We start from the raw sequence: 26,233 nt of genomic DNA on the forward strand, positions 1-26,233 counted from the left end.
AGCCCAAAAGTTTAACGATCTTTCACCTAAAGAAGTAGTCTCCAAAATTACTGGATGTTGAATTCCAACACTAAAAAACTTTTGAGCATGCACGTGTGTCCATGTACTAGATATGCACACATGTACTACATTAGGCACATGATAAAAACAAACATCAGAACTACAAAAGCATGAAGTAAATATGAAATAATACTTAAAAATATTATTTTCTTTAAATATATCTAATAGTACAAATGCTTTTTATCATAACAAATAACCATTATTTTTATCAAGAGGAATGTGAATAAATATGCTTCATTATGTTTGAAAATCTAGGTTTAATTATTTGTGGTACGTTAATTTGGAAGTCTAGCTCTAAGTTAAATTATTTTATATAGCTGGATTTTAATAGCTGTCATAGTATTAAGCAAGAAAATCACATACAATGTAAACATTTCCAAACACTGTTTTTTGCAATGTTCTCTCTAAAATACAAGTTTCTTGATAGTTCAGCTATTTTTTTACTTATTCTTGAAATGACACTTTTATCTTGAAAGGACAAATTTATTATGTTTAATTTTTTAAAATTTTTATAATGACTTCTAGGTAGTACACTACTGAAGTTGCTTATTATCGCAGAAACGGTTAAGAAAATATGGAACACTTTCCTTTTTACAAAAAGAAATGAACAATGAATATAACTTATGTGTAAATTTGACAACTCAAGTATTTTTCAACAAGATAACCAGTAAACCTCTGTGATGCACAAAAGATTTTCCTGGTACTTCCTCAACTTAATACACAGTATTGTTTGGCTTCTACTACACAGTATAGTAAAGGTTTGTTTTCATAAAATTAATCACATTAGTAACATCCTGGAGCATTTTGTGTTCTTCTGGCTTCAACGTCTTGGCTGTACTAGCTTGCTTATTAATGATGCAGTGAATGAATTTAGCTCTTGCAACTTTACCCTGGAATCCTTCTCTAAGAAACAGTTGCTTCTTAGGAAGAAACTACTCCTTTTTTCTTTAATATACAAAATTTCATAAAGATTGCAAGCAAATCTCCTTCAGTGGTGGCTTCCCAGAAAGAAGCTCTTAGCACATTTCATCAGCGAAACAGAAACTAACAAACACATGGGTTAGATCTAACACCTTCCCAATATAAAACAAGCTTTTTGCCCTCCATGATTTTGTTCTAATACAGTACTTGTTTCTTCAGGATTTTCTGACAAAGAAACTCGTTTTAAATAGATACTGTTTTCAAAATATTATCTTGTCTTGTATTAGGAAGAGGAACACGTATTTCCTAAAGATAAGTGGCTTTTTAACTTTTGCATACAAGTAAAAAACTTTAAGAAAGGCTTCAAAACACTCATTATTTAGTGTAGGAAAATTTTACAAAGGTTATTAGGTGAATTCAAACACTGATGAAAAATTGTAGAGGTTATTCTCCATGTTTTTAGGCAATGTCTTGATGCAAAGTACACACTTCATTCTAATACGTTCATACTTAATGACAGATGGAAATCCGTATTTCAATTAGTCATCTCGATAGTTTTGAGATTTGGGGGCTAACTTATAAGGTATGATTGGATTGTTACTGTTTTTAACTCATAAACTTGGCTAACAGAGCTTATCTTAGAATGAAATGTCAACGCCTCCATGTTCGTATTGTTCATTCATGCTTGCTTGCACAAACAGTGATATCGTCAATCATATTTTGTTATTGCTTTTGTTTTTATTTTGGTCAGACTTCTTTTTAAGCTACTTGATGTTTTGTTGTTGTTGTTGAGGGCTAGTATAACTGAAACTAATTAATATTCTGCAAATTAACTGGACACATATAAATGGAGTACCACATGCTGCAGACAAGTGAGGGAACCACGGTTGAGCCCTGCATGTTGAGGGAAACCCACTCCTCCCTCAGAATACATCTTACTTATACCACCTCTGGCCTAAAGAACAGGGGAGGGTACGAATGTCAATTCATATATTATATATTCATAACTTATTTTTTCTTATTTTTTGGATATAAAAAGTGAATTGAGATTCTAGTATTTTCTTCCAATACCAATGGTTTTATCTTATAAACACTCTGGAAATTACACCAGGGGTCTAGATAACCCTTAGTGCCATTTCCAACTCAAGAATAAAATATTAATAAATATTATACTAGAAGGGCACTGCTTGAATAACTCCTGGATAATCCCCAAACTCATGTTTTCTTCCTACTGTCTCCAGAGAAACCCTCCATCCAAAAGCCCACTGAGTGAGTAATCAAGGAAGGTTACTGGAGTGAGTTTACTCCTGCGGTCACTTAGAATAGAGTCTGGGTAAATCCACTTGGAGCTGGGAGAAAACCAAGTCTCTGTCTCAAAGCAAAATTATTTAGCCTACACCAATTGCATTTGGAAGCCATAACAGCTGCAAGTGGGAGGGGTGTGATGGGGTCATGTGTTTTCTTCTGGACAGCTCTATTTTGTGTGGGAAGAAAAAACAAACTGTATTCTACTATGTGGAAAGTAAATGTTTTCTAAATCTAGAAACTTTATCACCTGAATTATTTGCTTTGAACATGGTTTCCTACATTTGCCACCCTGGGGGCGGGGCAGGAGCTCCGGAAGCCCAGTGTGCACCATGGTAGTCAGTGGTAATAGAGTCCTACCCTAGGCAGCAGTCCAGACAACCTGTTCTGGTGACCAAAGCCTATTTCATGAGTCTACAAGGACAGTCATGAACATTTAGTAGACATTATTTCTATACCAGCAAGATCTGGTTACCCATAAGTAAAATCTCTCAAGGTAATAACTTACAATAACATAGGTAGGTTTTTAAACAAAGAAAGACAGGACCAAAAGATGATCTCCAGTATTTGGCCAAATTTCCTCCACAAAAACTAGCTTCTCTCTTGTTTTCCCAGATTCCAAAGCCTCCAATCCTTTTTGGGAGTTAACCATTCTCATAACCAGCCAGACTTTCACAAAAGCTAAGGATAATTCACTCTTAGGAAATCTAGTTGATTGGCTATGTCTGTGTTTGAGGAAAGGGAGGTGTACAGAATATGGACACTGTTCAATATTTCTGTCTTGGGAAAAATATTTTGTTAACAAAAGGAAAAACAACAAGAAAAATAATCCGATCTAGGCTGTTTTCTGTATTTTAGAGATTCCACCAATATTATCTATCATCAGAGAAACTAAAGATAATAAAGGATTATTTGTATCTCATTAATAGTTATAATGCCCTTTCCATTAGGCCTTTTAGAAAGTGACAAGATGGCTCTCATAAATGACATTTTTGTTTGTGTTCCTTCTTTACACACAGGTTTTACAAGTTTATAAGCACTGTTACATCTCCTACATGAAAGGACAGAGGTTATTGACAGTGTGAATCCTATCTGGGTTCCCGTTACAAGTTCGCATACTGGATTCACCTTCTTTATTTTTCCATCAAACTAGACTTTCCACATCTCACCAATCCCAACCACCTCACATTCTGCCCTCAAAAGTCTTGCTTCTTTCTGCATTAAAGTATGAAACCTACTGTTTACTCTTGTTTAGAATTTGTGATCACACACATTTATTTCAGCTCTTTTATATAATACAACACAACTAAAAGAAACAGCTAAAATAGTAACTTAAGCAGCCAACCAGTAACCTGGTGAATATTATCCTTAAACTCAAAAGTTAGCAACTAGATACCAGCTTTATATCTACACACAAAAAGAAAAATAAGCAGTCTTGAAAGATTAATAGAATCGTATAGTGTTAACACTAGAAAAAGTCCATAGAAATTATCCAGTTTTCTGTTCCTTTCCCAGAAGAGGAACATAAGGCCCAGAAAGGACTTGGTGACTTTCTACATCCACCTCCAGTTAGAGACAGAGCCTGGGCCAGGGATGGGTTCTGACCGGGTCGAAGCAGAATGGGGGAATCTGGCCATCTGGTCATTTACACTGACTTCAAAGAGAAATCCCACAGGAGTAACTAAAATTAGGTAACCAATTTCATAAGGTGGTGAGGGGTTCCACAAGGCACATAAGGACTTAAATACTTATTAGTTATTCATTCATTCTTGAAACTAGAAAAGAGAACCAAAATCTAAACTTCCATTTCAAAGCAAAAATGTATTTCAGACACTTCTAGGTATTTTCCAGGATGTCTCCACTAACCTTTGTCAAGTCACATTCCATGACAGAAGCCTACATGAGCTAACTCTATAGCTCCCAACCAGCTTGCTTCATGATGGCTGAGAACCAGACACACAATGGTACAACCAGGCCCTACTGTCACATTGACTGACACACCTCTTGGGTTTCTGCCAATCAGAAGCCAACAAACCTCTCACTGTCAATTGGAAACCACTCCTAGAATTTTCATTCTGGAGAGATGTCTCTGAGGGCTGTGCTTCCAACCCCTTTCCTGACATACCATCCCTGGATTGGGCTTGAAAATCTAGGTTCTGCATTTAAGCTAAAGAAGGAGTAAAGACTAAAAGCACTATCAAAATAATTTTTCCCTTGAGGAATATTATTCAGCCTTAAAAAGGAAGTAAATTCTGACATATGCTACAACATACATGAACCTTGAGGACATTATGCTAAGTGAAATAAGCCAGTTATAAAGGATAAAGATTGTACGATTCTGCTTATATGAGGTAGTTAAAATCACAGAGATGTGAAGGAGAATGGTGGATGTCAACGGCTCGGAGGAGGGAGAACGGAGAGTCATTGTTTAATGGGTACCAAGTTGCAGTTTTACAAGATGAACAGAGTTATGAAGATGGATGGTGGTGACGATTACACATCATGAACGTATTTAATATCACTGAACTGCATATTTAGACATGGTTAAGATGGTAAATTTTATGTTATCTGTGCTTCACCACAATAAATAATAATGATAAAATTTTAAACATACTTTTTCCATTGAGCCTTTATGTCACTTACCTCTCCTCTTAAAAGTTATAACCTACATGAAATAATTCTAGTTCAAAGCAGAGTGTTTTAATCTGCATTAATGACCTTTGAAAATACAAGCCTAGGAAGGCCTCTGAGATTCAATCAATGAAAACTATCCTCTCAGAGTGTGCTGAATCCATAAGCCAGGGTACTTCTGTGAAGGACTCTGTGCTGGAAGTGAATGAATATGGTTCTAACAACAGATCCAGATTCAATCATCACAGCATGCTTCTATCTACTCATCCAAATAACCGCAGGCTCTTTGGGCATGTGTTCAATTGCTCAATCCAGCTGAGATGGCTATGCTCAGAATCCAAGGCTCCATCTTTGTCTGGACCTCAAAAATAAGGCATTTTCTCTCATTGGAGCAGAGGGCACTGCTTTTCTCCCCCTAGTTTTTTACTTAAAAATTAGAATATGCAAGTATTTTTGCAAAAATGAGGTCCCTTCTGTGGTGAAAATTCTTACATACAAATAATAAATCTTCCTCATATTGCCCCAAAAGAAAAGAAAAAGGTAACTGAATTCACTAAAAGTGTACTTTCCCCCAAAATCCCTACATCACTTTACCTTCAAATATGAAAATAAATGAGATTTTAAGCTAATTCATTTTTAACTGGTTGGTTTCTTCTTCCTAACAACTTCAAACACCAGGAAGATCTATAGATATAACTGCATATAGCGGATTATTGCTTCCCATGTATACTTTCAGAATGTAAAGGCTGCCATTTTAATTGGCATTCTGAGGTCTGCCAATGTGCAAGCCCAAGCAGCTCAATTATTTTGCCAAACTGGGGAAGTGAGTTATTTAGAAACAAATGAGAATGACAGATTAAATGGCCATCCTTGCTAATACTTTCAAATTGGGCTAAAGTCAGTTATACCCTATTGAGTCCTTCCACTTTCTTTGGGTGAACAACGTAGCAAGCATGGCGAGACATATTGCTTGGGCCTCTAATCTTAGCTGTGACATTTCCTGTCTCATGTTCTACCATCAATAGTGACCTACTTGCTATAACATGTGATTTTCCAACTGGGGCTTTTGATGCTTACACATAGGAAACACAATTATTTTTATATTTAGCACAAAATGTAGCCATGAAATCTTCCAAATGATTTCCAGTTCAAGATATCCATGCTAATCTTGTTTTGTGGTAATCTTTTTGTTTTGTCATTTAGAAACAGTAAGATTTGTGACCCATTAAAAACAAAGCTTTCACCTTTTAAAAAAGCAAGCTGTGAAAATGCAATAATGTCAGTATCTAATGAACTGAAAACCAGATAGCAAAAGGTGAAAGAATCACGTCCAAGTTATGTACCTTGTTTGAAGAACTGGCCACAAATGACTCTTGTTGAAAGTGATAGGAAACAACACTGCTAGGGTCACTTAAGACCTTTATAAAAGTGAAAATAACTTACGAATAATGATGAAAGAATAAACAAAACTATTACTCAGAAATGAAACAAGTTTACAAAAAGACAGAGCCACAGGATTTGTTAGGTAAAATATGGAAAAAAAAAAGTGACTGAAAAACAATGCATAATATTACAAATACCTACCAAGAAAGCCTTACAACAAAATATGCCTGAGGGTAACTCAATAGAGTCGATTTACCAGGCAAAGTAAAATCATCATTCATAGTTTTCAAAATTAGAAGAAACACCAAAATTAAGAAGAATGACATTGCTGCAAAATTATGTATTTTTGTATGTAACATGGCAAATGACTGTCCAAAATTTTAAATCTTTTTTTGCTCGCTTTTATCTACAAACCCTAAAGAAATGAACAAAGGGTCCAACACTCTAATAAAGGATACTCATTCCACATCATTTATGAATAAGCAAATTCCCAACACTCAATGAAATCTCCAAAACAGATGTCAGGAGTATGCAATACACCTATTTAAGTGAATTTCCAAAACTCTGTAGCTACACCAGCTCAAAAGCAGCTGCTTTTGTGAATCATAAAGGACCTTTCAAATCACAGTGTTCACACATGGAAAAGCACATGTTCCACTTTGCCTCTGCCAAAGAAGCCTCACTGCCACCCCCCAAAGTACTTGGGAAATATTCCAGCAATGTGTATGTATCCATTATGGATTCTTTCTCATCGCTACTGCTTTTGCTATACATTTTCTATAACCTCATGCTGCTTCTCACCCACACAGCTTAGAAAGAAAAAAAGAAGAAAAGGAAAGCTTCTGCTGAGCCATAAAAGGGGCCAACCTATTGTATGTGAAAACTAACCTATTGTATGTGAAAACTACCCTATCGAAGGCAGGCTCTCAAGAGCTTACATAGACTGCATACCTGTTGAACCTAAATAATGAAACACTGACCCAGCCCTTTAATTACTGATCTCATTTTCACCTGGATCCTGATGAGCTCTCACACAATTGCACACCCAAATCTACCCAGGTTTTAAAGTGAGGATGAAGTGGGGAAGAAAGGGGCCCCTACCAGGGTACACAGGAAGAAATTACGATGCAAACAACATCAAAACATCCTCTTCCCTTTCTTTCCCCCTCATTTTTTTCTGACTTGTCTCTTTGACGCATGACATAAAAACAATCTGGAAGAACTAGATTAAAAATTACTCTCAAATACAGATATATTTTACTCACCATAAAATTTAGATCTGTTTTTGGAAATACGATATGGGGAGTTTAGCTCAGAAGCATATTTCATGGTAAGCAACTCTAACAGTTTTTTCTGATAGTGGGAACACCAGAAGGCCAGAAAACAATGTCATGTAGGTTTAGACTGATACTATGTGCCAAGACACCATAGCTTTCAAGGTCACCAAAGGAAAGGCCTAGGGATGATGAGCAGTGGGGAGGGAAAGGCGAAGTTCTTGTCAAAGTTAAATGATGATTTATTAAGTTGGGTGGTAAAGTCCCACTACAAACCTCACAACATAGCTGACAAATGAGCCTCACAACGTAGTTGGCAAATGACACGGCAACCCACAGAATGACAGGGAAAGAAAAAAGCATATACTTTACTGGAGAAGATCCTGAGCTGAAAGCCAGAGGAAAAGGACTTTGGAGGAAAGCACTCTGCTTCATTTCTGTCAACCCCTTCCAAATTAATACGTGAGCTGAAGCCATTTTTCAATTTGCACCTTCATAATTACCTCAGAATAATTAAGAGCACAGTTCTAAGAATAAATCATCTTAGGATTCACGAGTTCAAATGAAAAATTATATATATGCAGAGAAAACAATTTTATTTTGTTTGAGTGAATTTGCCATTGCAAATGATCATGCAATTATAATTCTCCCAGTTTACAATTTAGCCTCATAAGCACCTGCATTTTTTTAAGAGTTTATGCCAAATTAAAAGTGTTGGGTGTCCTTAAAACTGTAATCTATAAAAAAACTAAAGTTAAGCGTAAGACTCAAATTTCCCATTTGCACTAAGCTCTCTTGAAACTCTTACACACTACTACTACAGTTAGCATATCTTTTCTCCAAAGAACTTTGATACCCATATCTTTTCTTTACCTTCAAAAGTAGGTTTTGTTAGTTTTCAAATTTTACAGGAAAAAAATCTGAGATGGATGTATTCAGCTCAAATTACCATTGGCATCTTACTTTATTCCTAGTCTGGGAGATAAAGGCTGACTATGGATTATCAGAGGTCAAAACTTCTACATAGTCATTCTTTCATTAACTTACTGTTTGCTCATTCCTTTTAAACATACAGCTAGGGTCTCTGCCCTCATGGAATTTATATTCTAGTGGTGCAGACAGACAAAAACAAGTAGACAAGTGAGCAAATTATATAAGACTCTAGCGAGTGCTACAGGAAACAAAAATGGGACAGAAACAGAAAATGTGGGGAGGTGTGTCCCTAAACAGATGAGCTGGGATAGTCCTGGAAAGTACCTGTGAAGGGGAGACATTTGAAGGCCTGAATGGAAAGGTTGCAGCCATACAAACCGAGGGCAAGTGATCCAAGCAGGGGAATAACAAAGAGTCAGAGGTGGGAATGAGGGCAGCTGAACAGACCAACAACCAGAAAGCTAGTATGGCTGGAAGACTGAGTGAGGGCAAGAGAGTGAGTGTTGAGATCACAGGGATGGGCAGGGCCTAATTACCTGAGGCTCTGCAGACCATGGTGGTCTTGGGACTCAACCAAGCAAAGGAAAGCTGTGGAGAGCAGGAAGGGACATGATCAGATGGGCCTGAGTCCATCCTAGCTTAGTCACTTGGTAACTGAGATCTAAGCAAATTACTAGCTCCTCTCAGATGCTAAAGGCTTAATTTATAAAAAGGCACTCAATAAATAATGGCCAGTTACAATCATTAGTAATTATCAGTATTGTTATGCTATGAAACACAAAGTTAATTTAGAAATTTGACATTCAAGTAGACCTATACTGTAAAATAATATACCAGAATTATAGAATTATTGAGAAATAAGCAAATTATTCTAATCTTTTTTATTCAGTGAAGATCATATACTTAGTACAAATGGACACAAATTAGTACATTCAAATTCATTAGGGTTTATTGTGGTTCTAATCAGAATAATCATTGATCTTGGCTCATTTCTTTGTCCTTAATTAGTCTGCATTATGGCTTTTTTCTCCTTGTCTACCTAGGCCTTGCAATTTTGTGTCCAGAAATGTGCAGCAGTTCAGTGATACCTACCACTACACAGCCATCATGAGGGGAATTTCGAAGTTTTTTCCAAGTCACAACATGTAGTAGAAACAGTTGCCTGCCAACATTTATCCTCCACACACACACACACACACACACACACACACACACACACACACACACAAACTTGCTTCTCTCTTGCCAACAGAATCCTGATTTTGTTAAGTTCACCTCCTCCCTCCCTCAGACAATGATGGTGATCTCCTGCTTGTGACTGAGAGATGGGCATGTGAACCAGTTCTGATCAATGATATGAGAAGTCCTCTGGGATTCTTCTTAGTAACATTTTCATATTATTCAAAAGATGACCACCTTGGAGTGGCGGGGGAGGGGATCCTTTTTCTGTGCTCCAGATATTGTTATGTCTGCAAGTGACATCTGAACTGCTGCAGCCATTTTGCAAATAAGAAAGAACCAGTCTTAGAGTGAAACAGTCCCTGAGGACAACACTGGCAGAGAGGTAAAAGGAACCTGTATCCTTGATGAGGTCATTGTGCCACTGAACAACCAATCCTGCCATCTGCCCTACTTCTCACATGAAAGAATACACTTCCTTACTGTTAAGTCAATTTGATTTGAAGCCTTTTGTTTTGTAAAGCAGAAGGTCTCCTAGCAGTGAACCACATTACCTCCATGTAGACACTTCCACATGTTTGGAAACATCACTCATTTCTTTGTATCTGAGACCATGTAGGATGGGAATTAGGACCCTGACTCTAGCTCAGTGAACTCTAAGAATTCTGGATATAGCACTTTACAACACAAAAATAGTTGTCCAGAAAAGCCCAAGGGGAAACACCCTAGAAATTGCCACAGGAAGATGGTTCTTTGGCATGGGTAGCCAGTTCCAAATGGTCTCTCTCTCTCTCTGTGGCTTTCCCTGCCTGTTTAAAAACTTTGACTTTTCACCTCCCACCTGTCTGGGATATCTATTCCTCTCCCAAGACCTAAATGAAGCACATCTTTCATTGGTTGTTTGTTCCATTAGGCTGTCAACTCAGCCCTTATCCAATTACAAGAGTTTCAGTAGAGATCACCCAGGACTATCACAGATCCCAGGCACAGGCCAGATGTTAAGGAAACAAAAGCAGTTTCATATTCCACTGGTACAAAAAGATTAAGGGGGAGAAATGTTTGGTCTGAATGTTTGTATACACTCAATTCATACATTGAAACTTAATCCCCAATGTGACAGTACTAGAAGGTGGGGTCTCTGGGAAGTGACTGAGCCATAAGGGCTCTGCCCTCATGAATGGGATTAGTGCCCTTATAGAAGAGACCCCAGAGAGCTAGCTAGTCCTCTCTGCCATGTGAGGTTATGGTGAAAAGGTGCCATCTATGAGGAAGAAGGCCCTCATCAGATGCCAACTCTGCTAGCACCTTGATCTTGGATTACTCAGCCTCCAGAACTGTGAGCTATAAATTTCAATTGTTTATAAGTTATCCAGTCTAAGGTATTTTGTTACGGTAGCCCAAAAGGACTAAGATACCATCAAAGGACACTGGCTGTTTTTCTCAGCTATGTAGAGTTTTTAAAAGTGAAAATAGTAGGGACCAGTAAAATAAAATATCCATTTTATTAAAAAAGCATAGATGATAACTGACTGTGAAAGGAAGAGGTGGAGTAGGATTATTGCTTGGGGAGCTGATGGTGGGGGTTGGGAATGAAGTCAAATAAAAGGTTACATAAATGTCTAATGGACCACAATAAGCAAAAAGCAGTATGGCTTGAAACCAAATTAGCCATTCCAGTCTAATAAGCATTTTTCCTACAAGAAAATTATAGAATTATAAATTTAGCACATAATGGAGAGCAGAAAATATAAAGCACACAGATTTCACACTTTCATACGGTATTTGAGAAACATTACTTGGAAAATGGGGTGAACACTATAACTGGTTAAAATTTGCTAAGAGACCATAATTAAAGCAGAATAGTAAATGGTGCCTTAGCTCTTTAAAGGGTCACTATCAGGATTCCACTTAACGTCTTCAATACCAATCTGCAGCAAAAATGGAAATTCATTCAATATGAGGATGGTACCTAACTGTGAGATGTTGCCAGAGGCAGGAAAGTGGTAGAAAAATCTCTGAAGACATTAGAAACAACACAGTTCAATTAGATAGATCAGGAAAAACAACCTGAAACACCAAAAATAAAAATTAAGTAATATAAATGAAGAAGAGAATATTGAAACTCATTGGCAATAGTTCTGAAGGATGAGGAAAAAGTGGCAACTGCTGACATTAGCTACAAGGCAATAACCTAGCCTCAAAAGAGAAAAAGGTCATGGCCAGTTAGAACAACAAATTAAGAACTTATCAACAAAAGACTTATCAGTCCACATGTCCTGTTTTTAAAGAAATCAGGGCATGCTTTCTCTGTGTATATCTGTGTAGGTTTTTGTAGAAAGCTTCATCTCCTCAGTTGTAATGAATGTGTCTGTTGCTAGCAGAGCCTTGTGATCTTGTTTTTTCATGATAGAATAATGAACAGGAGGCAGTAAGAGTGATTAGGCAGGTAAGGGAGGTGTCACTGGCAAGTATGGGTAAGGTTGGTGAAAATTGGGGGTTTGTGAGGCTAATTACTTTCGCACTGTCTAAGGCTGTCAGAGCATGTAATATCCCATCAGAAAAACATTGGAATGCTCTAAGAAGGTCCTTTGGGAATGGTCAAAAAATGCAGTTACTCTTGCAGGGAAAAGATTAATGGTGACACTGATTGAAATAGAGCTTTTATACAATGGAGTTCTTACCTGAAAGGGAAGGAAAGAGAATATCAAAGAAAGGAAAACATTACTGGAGGGTGGGGGCTAAATTAAGGAGATAAGTTGAAATTAGGGAAATTTAAAAGGTTGAGGAAGGAGAACTTCTGACTGAGAACCTCTGTTTGTGGGACATATGTGCAAAGTGTAAGAGGAAGATGATTTGGTATTCAGGACACTGAAAAGCAGATCTGAGAAAATGCCAAAGCAAAACAACACAGGGATAATGTTCACCAGCTATGGGAAGGGCATGGGCTGATTTGTCCCACAGACGTTTGCCTCTACACCCTTCCCTGGAACCTCCCTCGAGGCCTCCCAGGTCCCAGATCCAAAGGTAAAAGCAGACAGCTTGGCTATGCAGGGACAGGTGCTCCAGATTTATAAGATCCAAAAAAACCAAAAACAAAAACAAAAATAAAACCCACCTAGGGGCTCGGCAGTTAGCTCACTTGGTTAGAATGTGGTGCTGGTAACACCAAGTTCAAATATTTGGATCCCCATACCAACCAGCCGCCAAAAAAACCAAACCAAACCAAACCAACAAAATGTGTGTCTATCTCAGCTGGCTGGCTGCCTGAGTTGGTTAGATCAGGGTGCTATAGTCAAGGGTTTGGATCCTTGCACCAGCCACACACACACACACACACACACACACACACACACACACACACACACACACACACACACACACACACACACACACACACACACACACACACACACACACACACACACACACACACACACACACACACACACACACACCTGAGTTGGTTAGATCAGGGTGCTATAGTCAAGGGTTTGGATCCTTGCACCAGCCACACACACACACACACACACACACACACACACACACACACACACCTGGGGGCTAGCCAGTTAGCTCACTTGATTAGAACATGGTGCTAACAACACCAAGGTCAAATATTTGGATCCCCGTACTAGCTGGCTGCCAAAAAAAAAAATTAAACAAACAAAATATATATATATGTATATGTACGTATGTGTGTGTGTGTGTGTGTGTGTGTGTATACACACATATCAGCTGGCTGGCTGGTTCAGTTTGTTAGATCAGGGTGTTACAACACCAAGGTCAAGGGTTTGGATCACTATACCAGCCAGCCACAAACAAACAAAAAGCTCACCATGTTTGAGTCTATGCGCTAAGTTAGGGTTGCGCATCTTCTCTGTGGCTTTGAACATCTAAATGCATTTTAGACTTACTCAATTTTCAAATATCTTCTTGGCAGGTACGAGAAGAAACCACCTATGTTAAATGAGATTCAGTCTCCCAGATGAGACAGAAAATTGGGGTCCGTGATTTCTTGCAGTCATTTAAAGCCCCGTAAGATCTTACATGAAAAGGCTTTCCTAATAGCCCTTACTTCAAGCAGTTATGCTTAATTCGGGTGATCCATAAACTCCACCTGCACTCAACACAACAGGTCTGTACACAACAACCTCAGTAACCCAGATCCCAGGACTAGTTCTTATCTAAGCCATCAGACCAGGTGATAAACATGGCTATGTAGTGTGTGCTTCCTGAAGAAAAGAAGATTTATAAATAAAAAGTATTTTAAAAATTCATCTCTGAAATAAAAATCTACTGGAACCGTTTTTTTAAAAAACAGCTTCCCATGACAAATGTCAAGCTTCCCCATCATGCTGACCTTTGGACATCAGCAGCTTCTAGACCCAGCACCATCTTGCTCCTCAGAGGCCCCCCAAAACTCCCATAGCCAGAGCTAGCAAGTCACCTGAACTGGATGGCAAAAGGAACAAAGCCATCTGCAACTTCAAAAGATATGAGAGTGAAGCTGTCCCAGGTCTCCAGGTGAGTTTCATGAGGCAGCTGCCTCTTCAAGACATAATAAAGGGTATAGGAAAAAAAGAGGAACCAGGGGAGGTGTCTAGACTAAGGTGGGAGTTGCAGACATTCTTGAAGAAGATACATCAGGAAGGTAGTGAGAAAAGGAGGTAAGGCAGGAATGAACCAGAGGGACTTTGAAAATGAATGGGGCAGGAGTAGATGATAGTTCCATGAAGTGCTGACACCGACACAAAAGCTGAAAGTCGACCACTAGGATTCAGTTATTGCTACCATTCAAACTTTTGGTGAATATCTTTATGTATATCCTTTTAAGGCTTTGCACATGTTCACTTGCCAATCTTTGTAGCCTCTAGTGCACCTAGCAACTACTTCCTGAATAACTTTTCTTGAGAAGCTACAAGATAAAAAGTATGGTCCCTGCCCTTAAGGGGCTACTAGTCTGGAGGGGGAGAATACAGGAGATAAGGGCTCTTCCCCAAGAAGACACCAAGCCTAAAGGGGACATGTAAAAGCTTCTCAAAGGTGCTAAAACTTGAACTGAATTTCAAGTTAGCTAAGCAGAGAAGAGGTACTACCAGTGATAGTTACTCAATTAGTATTTGTTAATTAATTTCAGCTCATTTTGATTTGTAATGATTACCTGGAAGATCGTTTAAGGACTGGGAGCTAGTTCTTATCACCAATGTTTTTATTATTGTCAATTAAAAAGACAAATCTATCCATTTTAGTGTTCAGTGGTATAATGTAAAAAAATACTATATCTTACCTTTGGCTGGGGTGAGGGAGTGCATTCATAATTTTTCCACTTATGAGGCATCTTCTTGTTCTTATTTCATAGTAAAAAGTTTTAAAAGCCTTCAAAAAGAGCACATTTTGCTCACTTGAAATATGGGTGTATATTTTAGCATAAAATATACTTGGCAGCTCCTAACATAATTGGGTAGTTACACCTTGCAAAAACTTGATTTCTTTTTAATCAAATTTTTAGAACCACACTGGGTTTCTTGCCAGTGCTGCAATAGTGAGCAATAAATACATCATTAGATCAATGGCGGTCTGATGACAGATTACTCAAAGATAGCTCCAGCCAAGAAGTCTCATTGCGCAAAGGTTAATAAAATATCATTTAAAACATAGGTACTGAGTTAATATAACAGGGAAGAAAACAATGCAAGATAGAACAGAACAGTCATGAGTTTATAATAGAGCAATATTGATCACGGATTTTCCTAAGTACTCCAGAGCAGCCACACTATTATATATGCCTCTGATTACACCCAGAGATGAGAAGGAAAAAGTTATAAAAAAAGAAACTAACCAGGGGAAGGCCCGCTGCTATAATAAATTATTTAAAGCAAGCCAGCAGGGTGAGCGGATTGTGAAGACAATAGAAAACAGAATCAATGCCCCCAAGAAACCCCAAACCATCTGCACCTCTATAAATTTCTTACTTCGCTGTCTGGCATTTTACTGGAGGTATTTCTTTCCCACCACCCTTCCCATCCCACGCCCACCCCTGACCCTTCACTTTTTGTCCAGTTTTTTTTTTTCTGAGCTTAACATTTGTTTTTCTTCTGTAACCCAGGATGCTGTCTTCAGTGATATTTTTCAGCTTGTATCAGGAGTGTCTGTGAGGCCACAGATGAGCGCATCTGTCACTTCATTCATCTGGGTCTTAAATTTCCCACTGACACTATAAGCTGGGAATATTTAATACAATACACATATCAACATGACTTCAATATCGACCTTCACCTTTTTCTTTTGTCTTATTACTGTTACTATTAAATCTACAAAGCTAAAGCTAGAGTAAAACTTCCATAGCTCAACAACTGTTCTATATTGTGGGATATTACTAGACCCAAAAAACTAAAGTAAAGGTTGGAGCTTAAGGGGGTTGGGGGTGGGGGGCATTTCAGAGGAAAAATAGTAAAAACAGCTAAAATTTAAGAATTAGGAGATGTGAAGGCAGATTGACTTGAAAAGTGAGTTTTTTACAAGTAGATTTCACCATGGAAATAAAAGTTAAGAAAAGGAGGGTCAAAAACTTGAAAAGAATTTGCTAAATGAAAGTTAGATGCCAGAAGTATGTCATAGCCAAAAAAAAAATAAAAAAAGGTAGAACTGCTGCTTAGAAGCTTGCAATGATCTATGGCCCAGTATTAAGAAAAGCAGCATCCTACTCTAGTTTTTTAACTGGCCACAAATCAGTTCCCTTGTATGATCAGAAGCTGTGGTATACCTTAGGCTTTTCAATTTTTCTAGGTCCATCCAATCATGCAGAAGCTGGGCAAATAAAATACAAGCAACTCTATTTTGCCAGTGTAAAGACATTATTAGCAGCATAACATGACAATAGACAAAACAGCACGGGGCTAAAATACAGATCCAAAGAATTCAATATGTAGGGTTTCCTGCCATTGTGCTCTGTGACCTCTAGCAAATTATTTGCCTCTCTGGGTCTAGGCTGAATGGTTAAGGTCAGTGTCATTGAACCAATTATCGTATATGTTGGTTAACTTTATAAAGAAAACTGATACAAGGTCATATTCAATATAAGAAAAAAATGTTTTAAAGAAGATAATAAAATTGCAGATGATATGAATGACTAAGCATAACCCTATCACATCACCACAATGCTAAATAAAAACAATTCAAAATGTAAGACCAGCTTTTCAGTTATTGGTATCATCTTTGACTATGAAAGACAGGATCTAAATATTATCCTTTGTGGCTGCTGTTTGCTCATCTGTAACAAAGTGGAAAAAAATCATTGTCCTCAAAGGATTGTTAAGATAAGTGACCTATCAACATGCTTGCCAAGTGCTTCTTTAAACAGAAATTGCTCCATAGAAGTCCCAGTGATGATCCAGTGGTCTGGAACAATCCAAGTGCTGTGCCCCTGCCTACCCATGTCCTTTTGTCCTCAGGGAAGTAAATATTCTGGGTACTGCTGACCTCTGAGAAGTCATTTGGTTTTTTAGGTACTTGAATGATACCTAAAGAGGGAAGGGTAGCTTCCGATAGATCCTTTATCTTTTATATTTTATTTAGGAGTCTTAAATGGAGAATTATGCCAATCTGAAATGGGAGAACAGAATCCAAATGTTAGTATCAAACACCAAGTAAAAAACTAATTGGCAATAATTAATAAATCAAAATTCACACGGGTTTCAGTGAAAGGAGAGGTAGCAAACAATTCTCAACCCATCTCTTTATGATGAGAAAATCTATTTACCCAATTAGCTGGACAACTCAAAATACTTGTAAGGTGACTTTCATAAAATGGGAATCTCTGGGCCTCTGTGGGGGTGGCCGGGGACACTCTCCTGGCTGATAAGCAGAGCAGCAACAGCTTCCTGAGGAGATCCTTGACCTCGTATAAGTCTGTACTAGCCCAGCTGAGGTGGGCACTTTGGTTCTAGAATGCCTTTAAAAGAGACAAAGGTGCCTCCTAAGGATGAGGATTCTCCTACCCTCTGTGAGGAAATTCCCAACAATGTGAATTAGGACTAGTAAAGTCACCCCAGAGCAGCCCAAGAACCCACTGGACTCGGAGTCAGGGGTGGCTTGGGGAGGGGTTTAAGGCCCCTCAAGATCTTGCTTCCACAGACAGACTTCCTTAGAATTGGGGCCAACCTGGAATAGGGATAGCTGAGGATTCCAAAACACTTCCAGCATTGGACAGAAGGGGTCCATTGTTGAGAACAGAGAGTTAATGCATTACCTATAAATTTTACAAGGCCAGTAAATGCCACCTGGAAATTTCTGAATAATTATTTGTTAAATCAACTCACAGACTATAATCCCAGTGTTTCTAAGAATATGGTGAGGGGCTCCCTGGTATCAAAATCACCTGGGGGGGGGGGTGCTTGTTAAAAATGCAGATTCCTAAGCCCCACCCCAGTCTACTGAATTGAAGCCCCAGGACTGGAGTCCAGCACAAGAACTGAATTTCTAAGGGTCAATCCAGTTGATTTGGATGACTCGCATCAAAGTAGAAGAATTATTGTGTCTATTCAGTTCATCAGAAATGTAAAGACACTCACAAATAAGGAATTTGCATATTTTCCCAAAAATGTTTATATACCATAAAAATGAAAACAATATTTCTTATGATGAGCTCTTAAAAACCATTCCATTTTATTCTGCCCACATATAATGAACACCATTATTAAATTGTAATTATAAACATAAAATTACTGGGAAAATATCAACTATGCTTCTCAAAAATAGTCTTTATTTTGCCACCCAAAGTAATTATGCTATTAAAGGAATTTATAGTTTTTTAAAGTATCAGTCACTTGGCTGCAGGAACTTATTAAGTTGTTATACTCCTCCCATACCCTTTTAGTCATCAGAATTTCTGTGATAAAGCCTTTTTATTATTTTTAAACTATAAATTATGAATCACTGCAACTAGTGATTAGGCTTAATATGAATTTATGTCCAAGTTAAAAATTCCTAAATGTATGTTTCATTAGAATCACTAAGACAGTCTTAATTCTAGCCTCTGCAATAAATCTCTGTTTACTTCTATTAAGGTGTTTTGTTTTTTGGCACAAAACAATTCAGTTTTAGTGCATTCTCTTAAGAAGCAAAAGAAAATAGTATCTGATATACATGCTAGTGCAAAGCAGTAAACCAATGTTTCATGGTGATGCGACAAGCACCACACTTCTCTTGTACACGGATTTTTTTTTCTCCTATAAGCTCCCTGTCCCCGAATCATGGCAATAATTATTTCACAAAATGCAGTTTGCCATTTCTAGAGACAAACACTCTCTTGACTCCTTTTCCTTCACCAAATTGCAAGTTTAGCCCAAACACAGAATGAAAATAGAACTTGAGAGGCAGGCTTTGTTTGTAGCATGTTGTTTCCACTGAGGGTTGCCCCCCTAACCCACTCTCCAGTCCAGTGCTCTGACTGAAGTGTACATGTTATGTTTTAACAGATGGGCCGGCTGGCGGCTGCTGGGCTGTAAAACAGGAAAGCGGGATCTGAACTGAATGCTCGTAAAGTTCACGGACATACACTGACCCAGACGCACCAGGCAGATGCAGACATGCTTACACATACACACTCACCGTACGCCCCACAGCTCAGACGGTCCATCTCTGTGACCCAGGGGAAGCTCAAGGTTGAGTTTCCCCTTCATATATCTCTACCTCATTCACCTATCAATTTTATACATACACATATACACACACATACACGTATATATGTATATGCACATCTACATACGCATATACACACACATATATATAACTATATATATATCAACGTTTTCACATATTTTCAACATCTAAAGATTCCCAAATTCTGTACCCAAGTCTCTCTCTAGTACTCTCAATAAGCTCTCATCCATGTCAAATAAGAATGCAAGAAATATTGTACTGAGTTATTTTGGGTCCACACTAATATAAACTACATGTATGTAATTGCCCTCGGAAAAACAAGCTGCTTTTACTCCCGTACCAGTAAGAAAGGGGGAAAAAACCTACCCCAGACCGAGTCACAAACGAAGTGCCAGGTTTAACCTTGAATCCTCTGTTGTCAGTTCCTGTCACAACTTTTATCACGTAAACACACAAGTGCTCAAACACACAGCAACCGACCAGGCTAGCGGTCCCTTTCACAGTCTCGTCTCAGATTCTCCGGGGCTCTGGGCGCCGGACAGACATCAGCTTCCCCCTGGTCCTAACAAAGTCCTTCGGACACACCTCGCGGGTGAAGGTGGAGGTCCGAGCACCTCAGGAGGGACATGGACGTAAGTGCTAATAGAAAGTAATTACTTCACAAAGTTTAATGTCCAGCAGTGCTGTCAATTCCCTTCCATATCTGCAAAGCACTGAAGCCCCTGTTACAGCAGCGGCTGGTCACTCGAGTTCTCGGGCCGCTGAGGACCCACCCCGACACGATGAGCGCTTGCTCAGCCCGCGGATTCAGATGCGGACGTCGGGATAAAGCGCCGCACCGGCCCCGGCGCCGGTTAATTTTTCAGGAACCTGTCTGCACGCCATCTAGAAACCGCTGTCCGCACACCGGCGGACACGGAGGCCGCTCCCCGGCGCACAGTGTCGCCGCCGCAGAGACGCGTCCCCTGCCCCACCTAATGATGGCAATTACGCCAAGTTAGTGCGTACGCAGAGCCGCGTCCCGGGCCGAGTTGGGATGCTGTGAAAACGAGAAGTTCGGGAGTGGGGATACTGGCTCGGAGTAGATCCCGCCCAGCCCTGGCCTCCCTACAGCGGCCACGCTCGGACGGACTGACCGACGAGCGCCGGGACGCGTCCCGTCCCCCCGCTCGCCGAGAGGAGCCGCTAGCCTGCGCGCGGCCACTCACCCTCCTCTCCGAGTTCCGATCGCAAACCGACGCCCCTTCTACGGGTCCTGAGTCCCCAGTTGCCCCGAATCGGCGGCTGTTCACGCCCCAGCGGACCGTGGCACATTGGCTCGGGCGGGTACCTCGGGGGAGCACGGCGAACCCCGTGGCCGCCCCGGCTCAGCAGGCGCCCGAGGCGCGTTGACAATTCATGGACCTGCTCAGCGAATGAGGCTGAACGCCCGGCTGAGCAGACCAAGCTCCAGAGGGAGGTGGGGCCGGGCGGCGCGCGGGGCGGTGCGCGGGGCGGAGCCGGCCCTGGTCGGCCTCGCGGCGCGGGACGTCCACCAGCCCGTGACTGACGGAGCCGGAAGCCAATCGTGGTGGTGCCGTGTCCCCTCGAGGCCGCGGGCGGGGCCTATCGCTCGGCCCCGCCCCGCAGTCGCTGTCCAATCGTCTGCGGCCGAGGGCTCGCTGGGGACACACCAGCGGCGGGGAAGTTGGCTGCTGCGAAGTGCAGTGGGGGTCTGGCCGGCACTGTGGGGCCCGCTGCGGTGGGACCTGGGCGCTGCGGGAGGGAAGCGGCGGCCCCGGAAGGCCCGTGGCTGAGAAAGGCCGGGAGGCCGCTGAGTCGCCGCGTGTCGGCGCGCTGTGGAGCGCAAAGCCCAACCGCGGCGCGGGCCGAGATCGGGTGACAACGCCGGTACCTGGTGCCCGCATGAGGCGCTGAACTTGGTGGCCCCTAAGGAGTCCCAGCTGTCGGAGCAAGCTGACGGCCCAAAGAGAGTGAGTCCCAGGCCGGGCCACTCAGCCACCAGTGGAGGTCTGGGACTGGGAGCCCTGGGCTCCCTGGAAAAGATTCTAATCTTGATCTGGTGGTTATCTTCGAAACAAAACTCCGGCACTGCAGACCTCCTAGAAAGTTGAGTACACGTGCCCCTCCTCACCCCTGTCCTCCACACCACCGGCAGCGGGAGACCTTGCCTGGAGTCTCGGTCCCCTCTTCCCGACGCGGGGCGTCTCCGGCTCTTGCTCAGAGCTTGGGGCAAGTGGGAGGCTCGGGCGCTCGACGGCGCTGGAACACGGGAGACCTCCCTCTGGTCGGGCTGCCTTACGGGGTGACATGTACGGCTGTGGCGTCTGCTGCTGTCTGGGTCCGCCAGGACTACAGAGGGGCTGGAATCATCCATCTTCGTGGACAGGAAGCCACAGGGCGAACCACACCTGTCCCATTCTGCACTTCTGCCCTCCTCTCTTTCGAAAGTCCCTAGTTGGGATGAAGACATGGGGGGAGCTCAGAGATCTCGATAGTAGGCTGGCATCAAGAGCCTGAGCTCTCGGGGTCACTCATGGTGAACAGCCCTGAAATAAGGCGTTGTGGGCTCTGCCCGCCCCACTCACCTTGGCAGAAGATCTCTTCAGCCTGTTTTTAAGGCCTTACCCTGGCTACAACTCACACACACACACTTGGAGCTGGGAATATAGAATCAAAAGCAGAAGGTTGGATGTTCTTACTTTCCAGGCTGAGGCCTAGAATGTAAGCAAGCTCTAGACTGTCGGCTTGGGTGTATATGTGCCTCTCTGTGCCTAGAACAGCACCTGCCATAGGGAAGGCACCCAACGCATGTTAGTAGGAATGAAGGAATGCATGGCAGTAAAGGGGTCAAGCTTCCTGGAGTCCTGATTCTCACCTTCACCACTCACCTTCTTGATTCCAGCCCAAGTCCACTTCAGACCATCGTCTCACTCAGATCTGAGAGGTCCTGAAGGTTTTAGTTTCTCAGCATGGGCAGCTATTCACACGAGGGAGTTGTGGGTTTTATTTGAGTGGCCGGCCATCTGGCCTGTATTAGGTCCTGCATCATAGCTGACCTCTCATGAGAAGGTTCTGATGAGGTCACCCTAGAACAAGAAGGCAAAGGACCTGTGACTGAAAAGGAGTAAAATGGCACCTCCTTCAGGGAAGGCTACAGCTCTTAGGTGAGCTCTGGCCTGGACCGAGTTTCCACTCTCTCTTCTCAGTTCCTTTTCTCAATGGGGTAAAGGACATAGGCAATCTGTCAGAAGGGCATGAAGAATAGGGCCTGGACAATCCTTTGCAGCCCCTGAAAAATCGATCAGTGATGCAAAATTTTCACATATTTGAACCCTTCTTTGTCTAGTGATCCAAAGGACTGGTACAGGCAAGGAAGACAGTCAGATTCAATTCCAAGGGTTACTTAGTGTAGTAGGTCAAATTATGTCCGCCTCAAACTCACTGAAGCTTGAGTTTTATGTATTAGAAACTTGGCCCCTACTGTGATTGTTAAGAGGGTGGGAAATCCTATTATGGTAATTGAAAGGTGGAACCTTGAAGAGGTGATTAGATTATAGGACCATGCAGTACTGAATAGATTAAAAATGGTGGTCAGAGGCATTGTTCCGAGGGCTTTAAAAAGGAGAGCAGGGAGGAATTCTCTCTCCCTGCCGTCTCTGCCCCACCATTTTCACAATGTGTTTCTCTGCCATCACTGTCACCAGCACCAAGGACTTCACCAGCTGTGTTCCCTGAACTTTGGACTTCCTAGCCTCTGAAACTATAAGCAATAAATTTTGGAAATATAAGCAATAAATTTTGTTTTCTTTATGAAATACTCAGTTCCGTGTATTTTGTTATAAGCAACAGAAATGGACTAATACACTTAGCGTGCTGCTGAGTGGCCTAGGAGAATGGCTTTTGCCCACATAGAATTAGATGCAGACCACATGAATGGAATATACATTGGGTCTGTGCCCAGGTTGGGATCAGGAATGGGGGTGAGGTGGCAACAGGGCTGGAGGTGCCAGATGGAAGGAGAGAAGGCCAAGGAAAGAGAATATCTTATCCTGGTTCTAGCAGAACTGCACTTTGATCTGTTTGTAAGATTGTATTCTTCTGTTTGCTTTCATGAAACTCTGCAAGCCTCTCCATTGAAGGCTGCCATAAGACATCATCTTTGACTGAAATTATCAGGAAATTCTCATGGAAGAAAAATATTTCCTTAGATTTTCTTCCCTCACACTCCTGGATGTAACTAGACAAAAAGTTTGTCAACAGTGCTTATCATATTAACACCCTGTGAAGGATTTTCACAGATGCTAATAATTATTTTAAAAATCACCTTGGTAACAGTAGCCAAACACCAGCTGGTGACTGTATTTACGGTAGTATTTACATTAGATGATGAAAAAAGGAAGTTTCCTTTTATGAAATAAGTTAGAATTAAACGGGTGACTTTCATGTCCTGATTTTTAAGGTTTTCCATTTGTTTCATGAAGACATGACCATCCATGCATTCTTGGACAAGTAGCATGTCTCTGTTGGAGGACATGGAAAAGACAACACATTCAGACTATGTTAATATTTCCATACCATCTTTTATTGTAATTGGTTTTTGAATAGAGGTTATCACTTGTACACAAGACTAGTTTCTCTAATGATCTCTTGAGTTAGGGCCATTCCATATTCTACAAGGGAAAATTAGATATGTTACTAGTCCAAGAACCCATGCTAATACTATCTGTATGAAACAAACAAAAAACCATGAAAATCTGAACATGGAAGTGACTTGTTTAGTTTCAACCTATTTCACAAAAGGAAATGTCTTTCACTCTATGGGTAAGGAAGTTTGTGGAATGGCTTGAGAATGAGATGATTCCAGTGGGACCATGGAAGTAGGGTTGGTCCCTTTGTGAATGTAAGCAAATTTGTGTCAGGTGTTGTCATTCTTCCCTGACACTAAACAATATTTTAGAACTTTCTTAATTTTAATAGGGTATGACTGGTAGCCATAGGTTCTAATCTGAGCGGCTGCCATGGTGAGTGCCCCTGGCATTCACTTAGCCTTGCTTTACCCTGGCTTCCTTGTCCTTAAGACAGCAGTGGCAGAGTTTGCCCACTGCATTTAGCTGCTTAAGGGGCACACCATGACAGTGGTAACAAAGCATTGCAAATTCATTGTTCTTACAGTAGTACTGACTGCCAAAAAGGAGAAGAAAATGAGGCTGAGATAGGAAAATAGTGTTGTCTGAACAATTCCTCTTTAGCTTCCAGTTTTCATTTATTTAAATCTTATTTTATTCTGTAAATGGAAATAAGGGGAAAGGGCCCTCACTATCCTTATTATTTGATTACCAAATGTTTTGGGAGCTGCTAATGTGAATGTGTCACCAAAATAGAAAGAGCTGTAGAAGCATACCTAGAGTTGAGGAAAATTTTACTTAAGTATTTAGTATTTTTCCCTCTCTCCCATTCCTACCACCTCTCTCAATATATATTCACTTTGAAAATTATTCACAATTTGAAGAGGTTGAGCTACAAATCTTAGGAAAGAAATGCGGTCAGAAGTTGCAGATTCTAATACCTGCTCTGCTATGTATTCACTCTGTGACCTTGGGCAAGTCATTGACCTTCCATGTCTTAGTTTCCCATCGGTGAAAATGCAGTAATACTTCTGACCAATTTCACAGAGATGGGAGAGATAACTAATAATTGGGCACTTTGAAATATTAATTGCTGTATAGGCTACAAAATATCATGTAGGTGTTTTTGGCAAACTAAAGTATGGTGTTAGTTTGTACACCACAACTAGGAGATATTCTTGTAACAGATTTTTCTGGCACAATATCTGCAGCATTGTAACACCACCCGCAAAACAATGCTATCTGTTTACATTTGAATGACAAACCACCTGTCCCATATAAGAGTTATATTGCCACAGGTTCAACTAAGTTAAAATGTGATAACAGAGGGCCAAGCCCGTGGCGCACTTGGGAGAGTGCGGCGCTGGGAGCGCGGCGATGCTCCTGCCGCGGGCTCGGATCCTATATAGGAATGGCCGGTGCACTCACTGGCTGAGTGCCGGTCACAAAAAAAGGCAAAAAAAAAAAAAAAAAAAAGTGATAACAGAAATGGGAAGAGACAGGAAGTTTTTGTTTCACAAAAACTTGAGATTTCATCATATATAGTCCCCAGAAAAAAATTACATTAAACTTCTTAAAAATTGATGCCACTGAGCACAAGCCCGACGGAAGACTACAATGATCTTGGAAAATGATGACCTGATATAAAACTAGACAAATTGGTCAGAAATTCACCAGAAGAGACAAGAAAAAGTGCTCTTAGTTTTAACACTTCATAACAAAATGAGTAACTCTGAGGAATTAGACAACCATTTGGAAAGGGAGGATCGTGTGCTCCGGGGTGGGAGGAGGTGGGGGAATGTACTCTGTATTAGCCAAGATTTTCCAGAACCAATAGGATATATATATATATGTACACACACACACATTTTTATACATATACATATATATGCACACATACATACACACATGAAGGTACTTCAAAAGTTTATGGAAAGATTCATATTATCTTTCAATTCTATTTTTCCACAAACTTCTTGAAGTACTCTCATATGTGTGTCTGTGTCTGTGTGTGTATGTGTGTTTTCATATATATAAACAGATTTATTACAAGGAATTGGCTTACCTGATTACAGAGGCTGAGAAATCGCACGATTTGCTGTCTGCACACAGGAAACCCAGGAAAGCTGGGAGTGTAATTCCAATCCAAGTCTGGAGGCCCGGGAACCAGAGTAGCTGATGGTATAAGTCTCAGCCCGAGTGCAGGGAAAGACTGATGTCCTAGCTCAAGCAGACAAGAAGCAAAAGGGAAAGAATTCT

General features: G+C 40.8%; 1 protein-coding gene across 1 annotated transcript in view; it reads right to left on the bottom strand.

Moving 5' to 3' along the window:
- MARCHF3 (membrane associated ring-CH-type finger 3) overlaps positions 1–20,744 on the bottom strand; it is a 145,025-nt gene extending 124,281 nt beyond the window's left edge. Inside the window, exon 1 of the mRNA XM_063087156.1 lies at positions 20,555–20,744. The gene's annotated coding sequence lies outside the window, so the exon portion shown is untranslated. The remainder of the gene's footprint in view (positions 1–20,554) is intronic.
- Positions 20,745–26,233: the final 5,489 nt, after the last annotated feature.

This window comes from Cynocephalus volans, chromosome 2 (assembly GCF_027409185.1).
Source record: "Cynocephalus volans isolate mCynVol1 chromosome 2, mCynVol1.pri, whole genome shotgun sequence".
NCBI classification, from domain to species: Eukaryota; Metazoa; Chordata; class Mammalia; order Dermoptera; family Cynocephalidae; genus Cynocephalus; species Cynocephalus volans.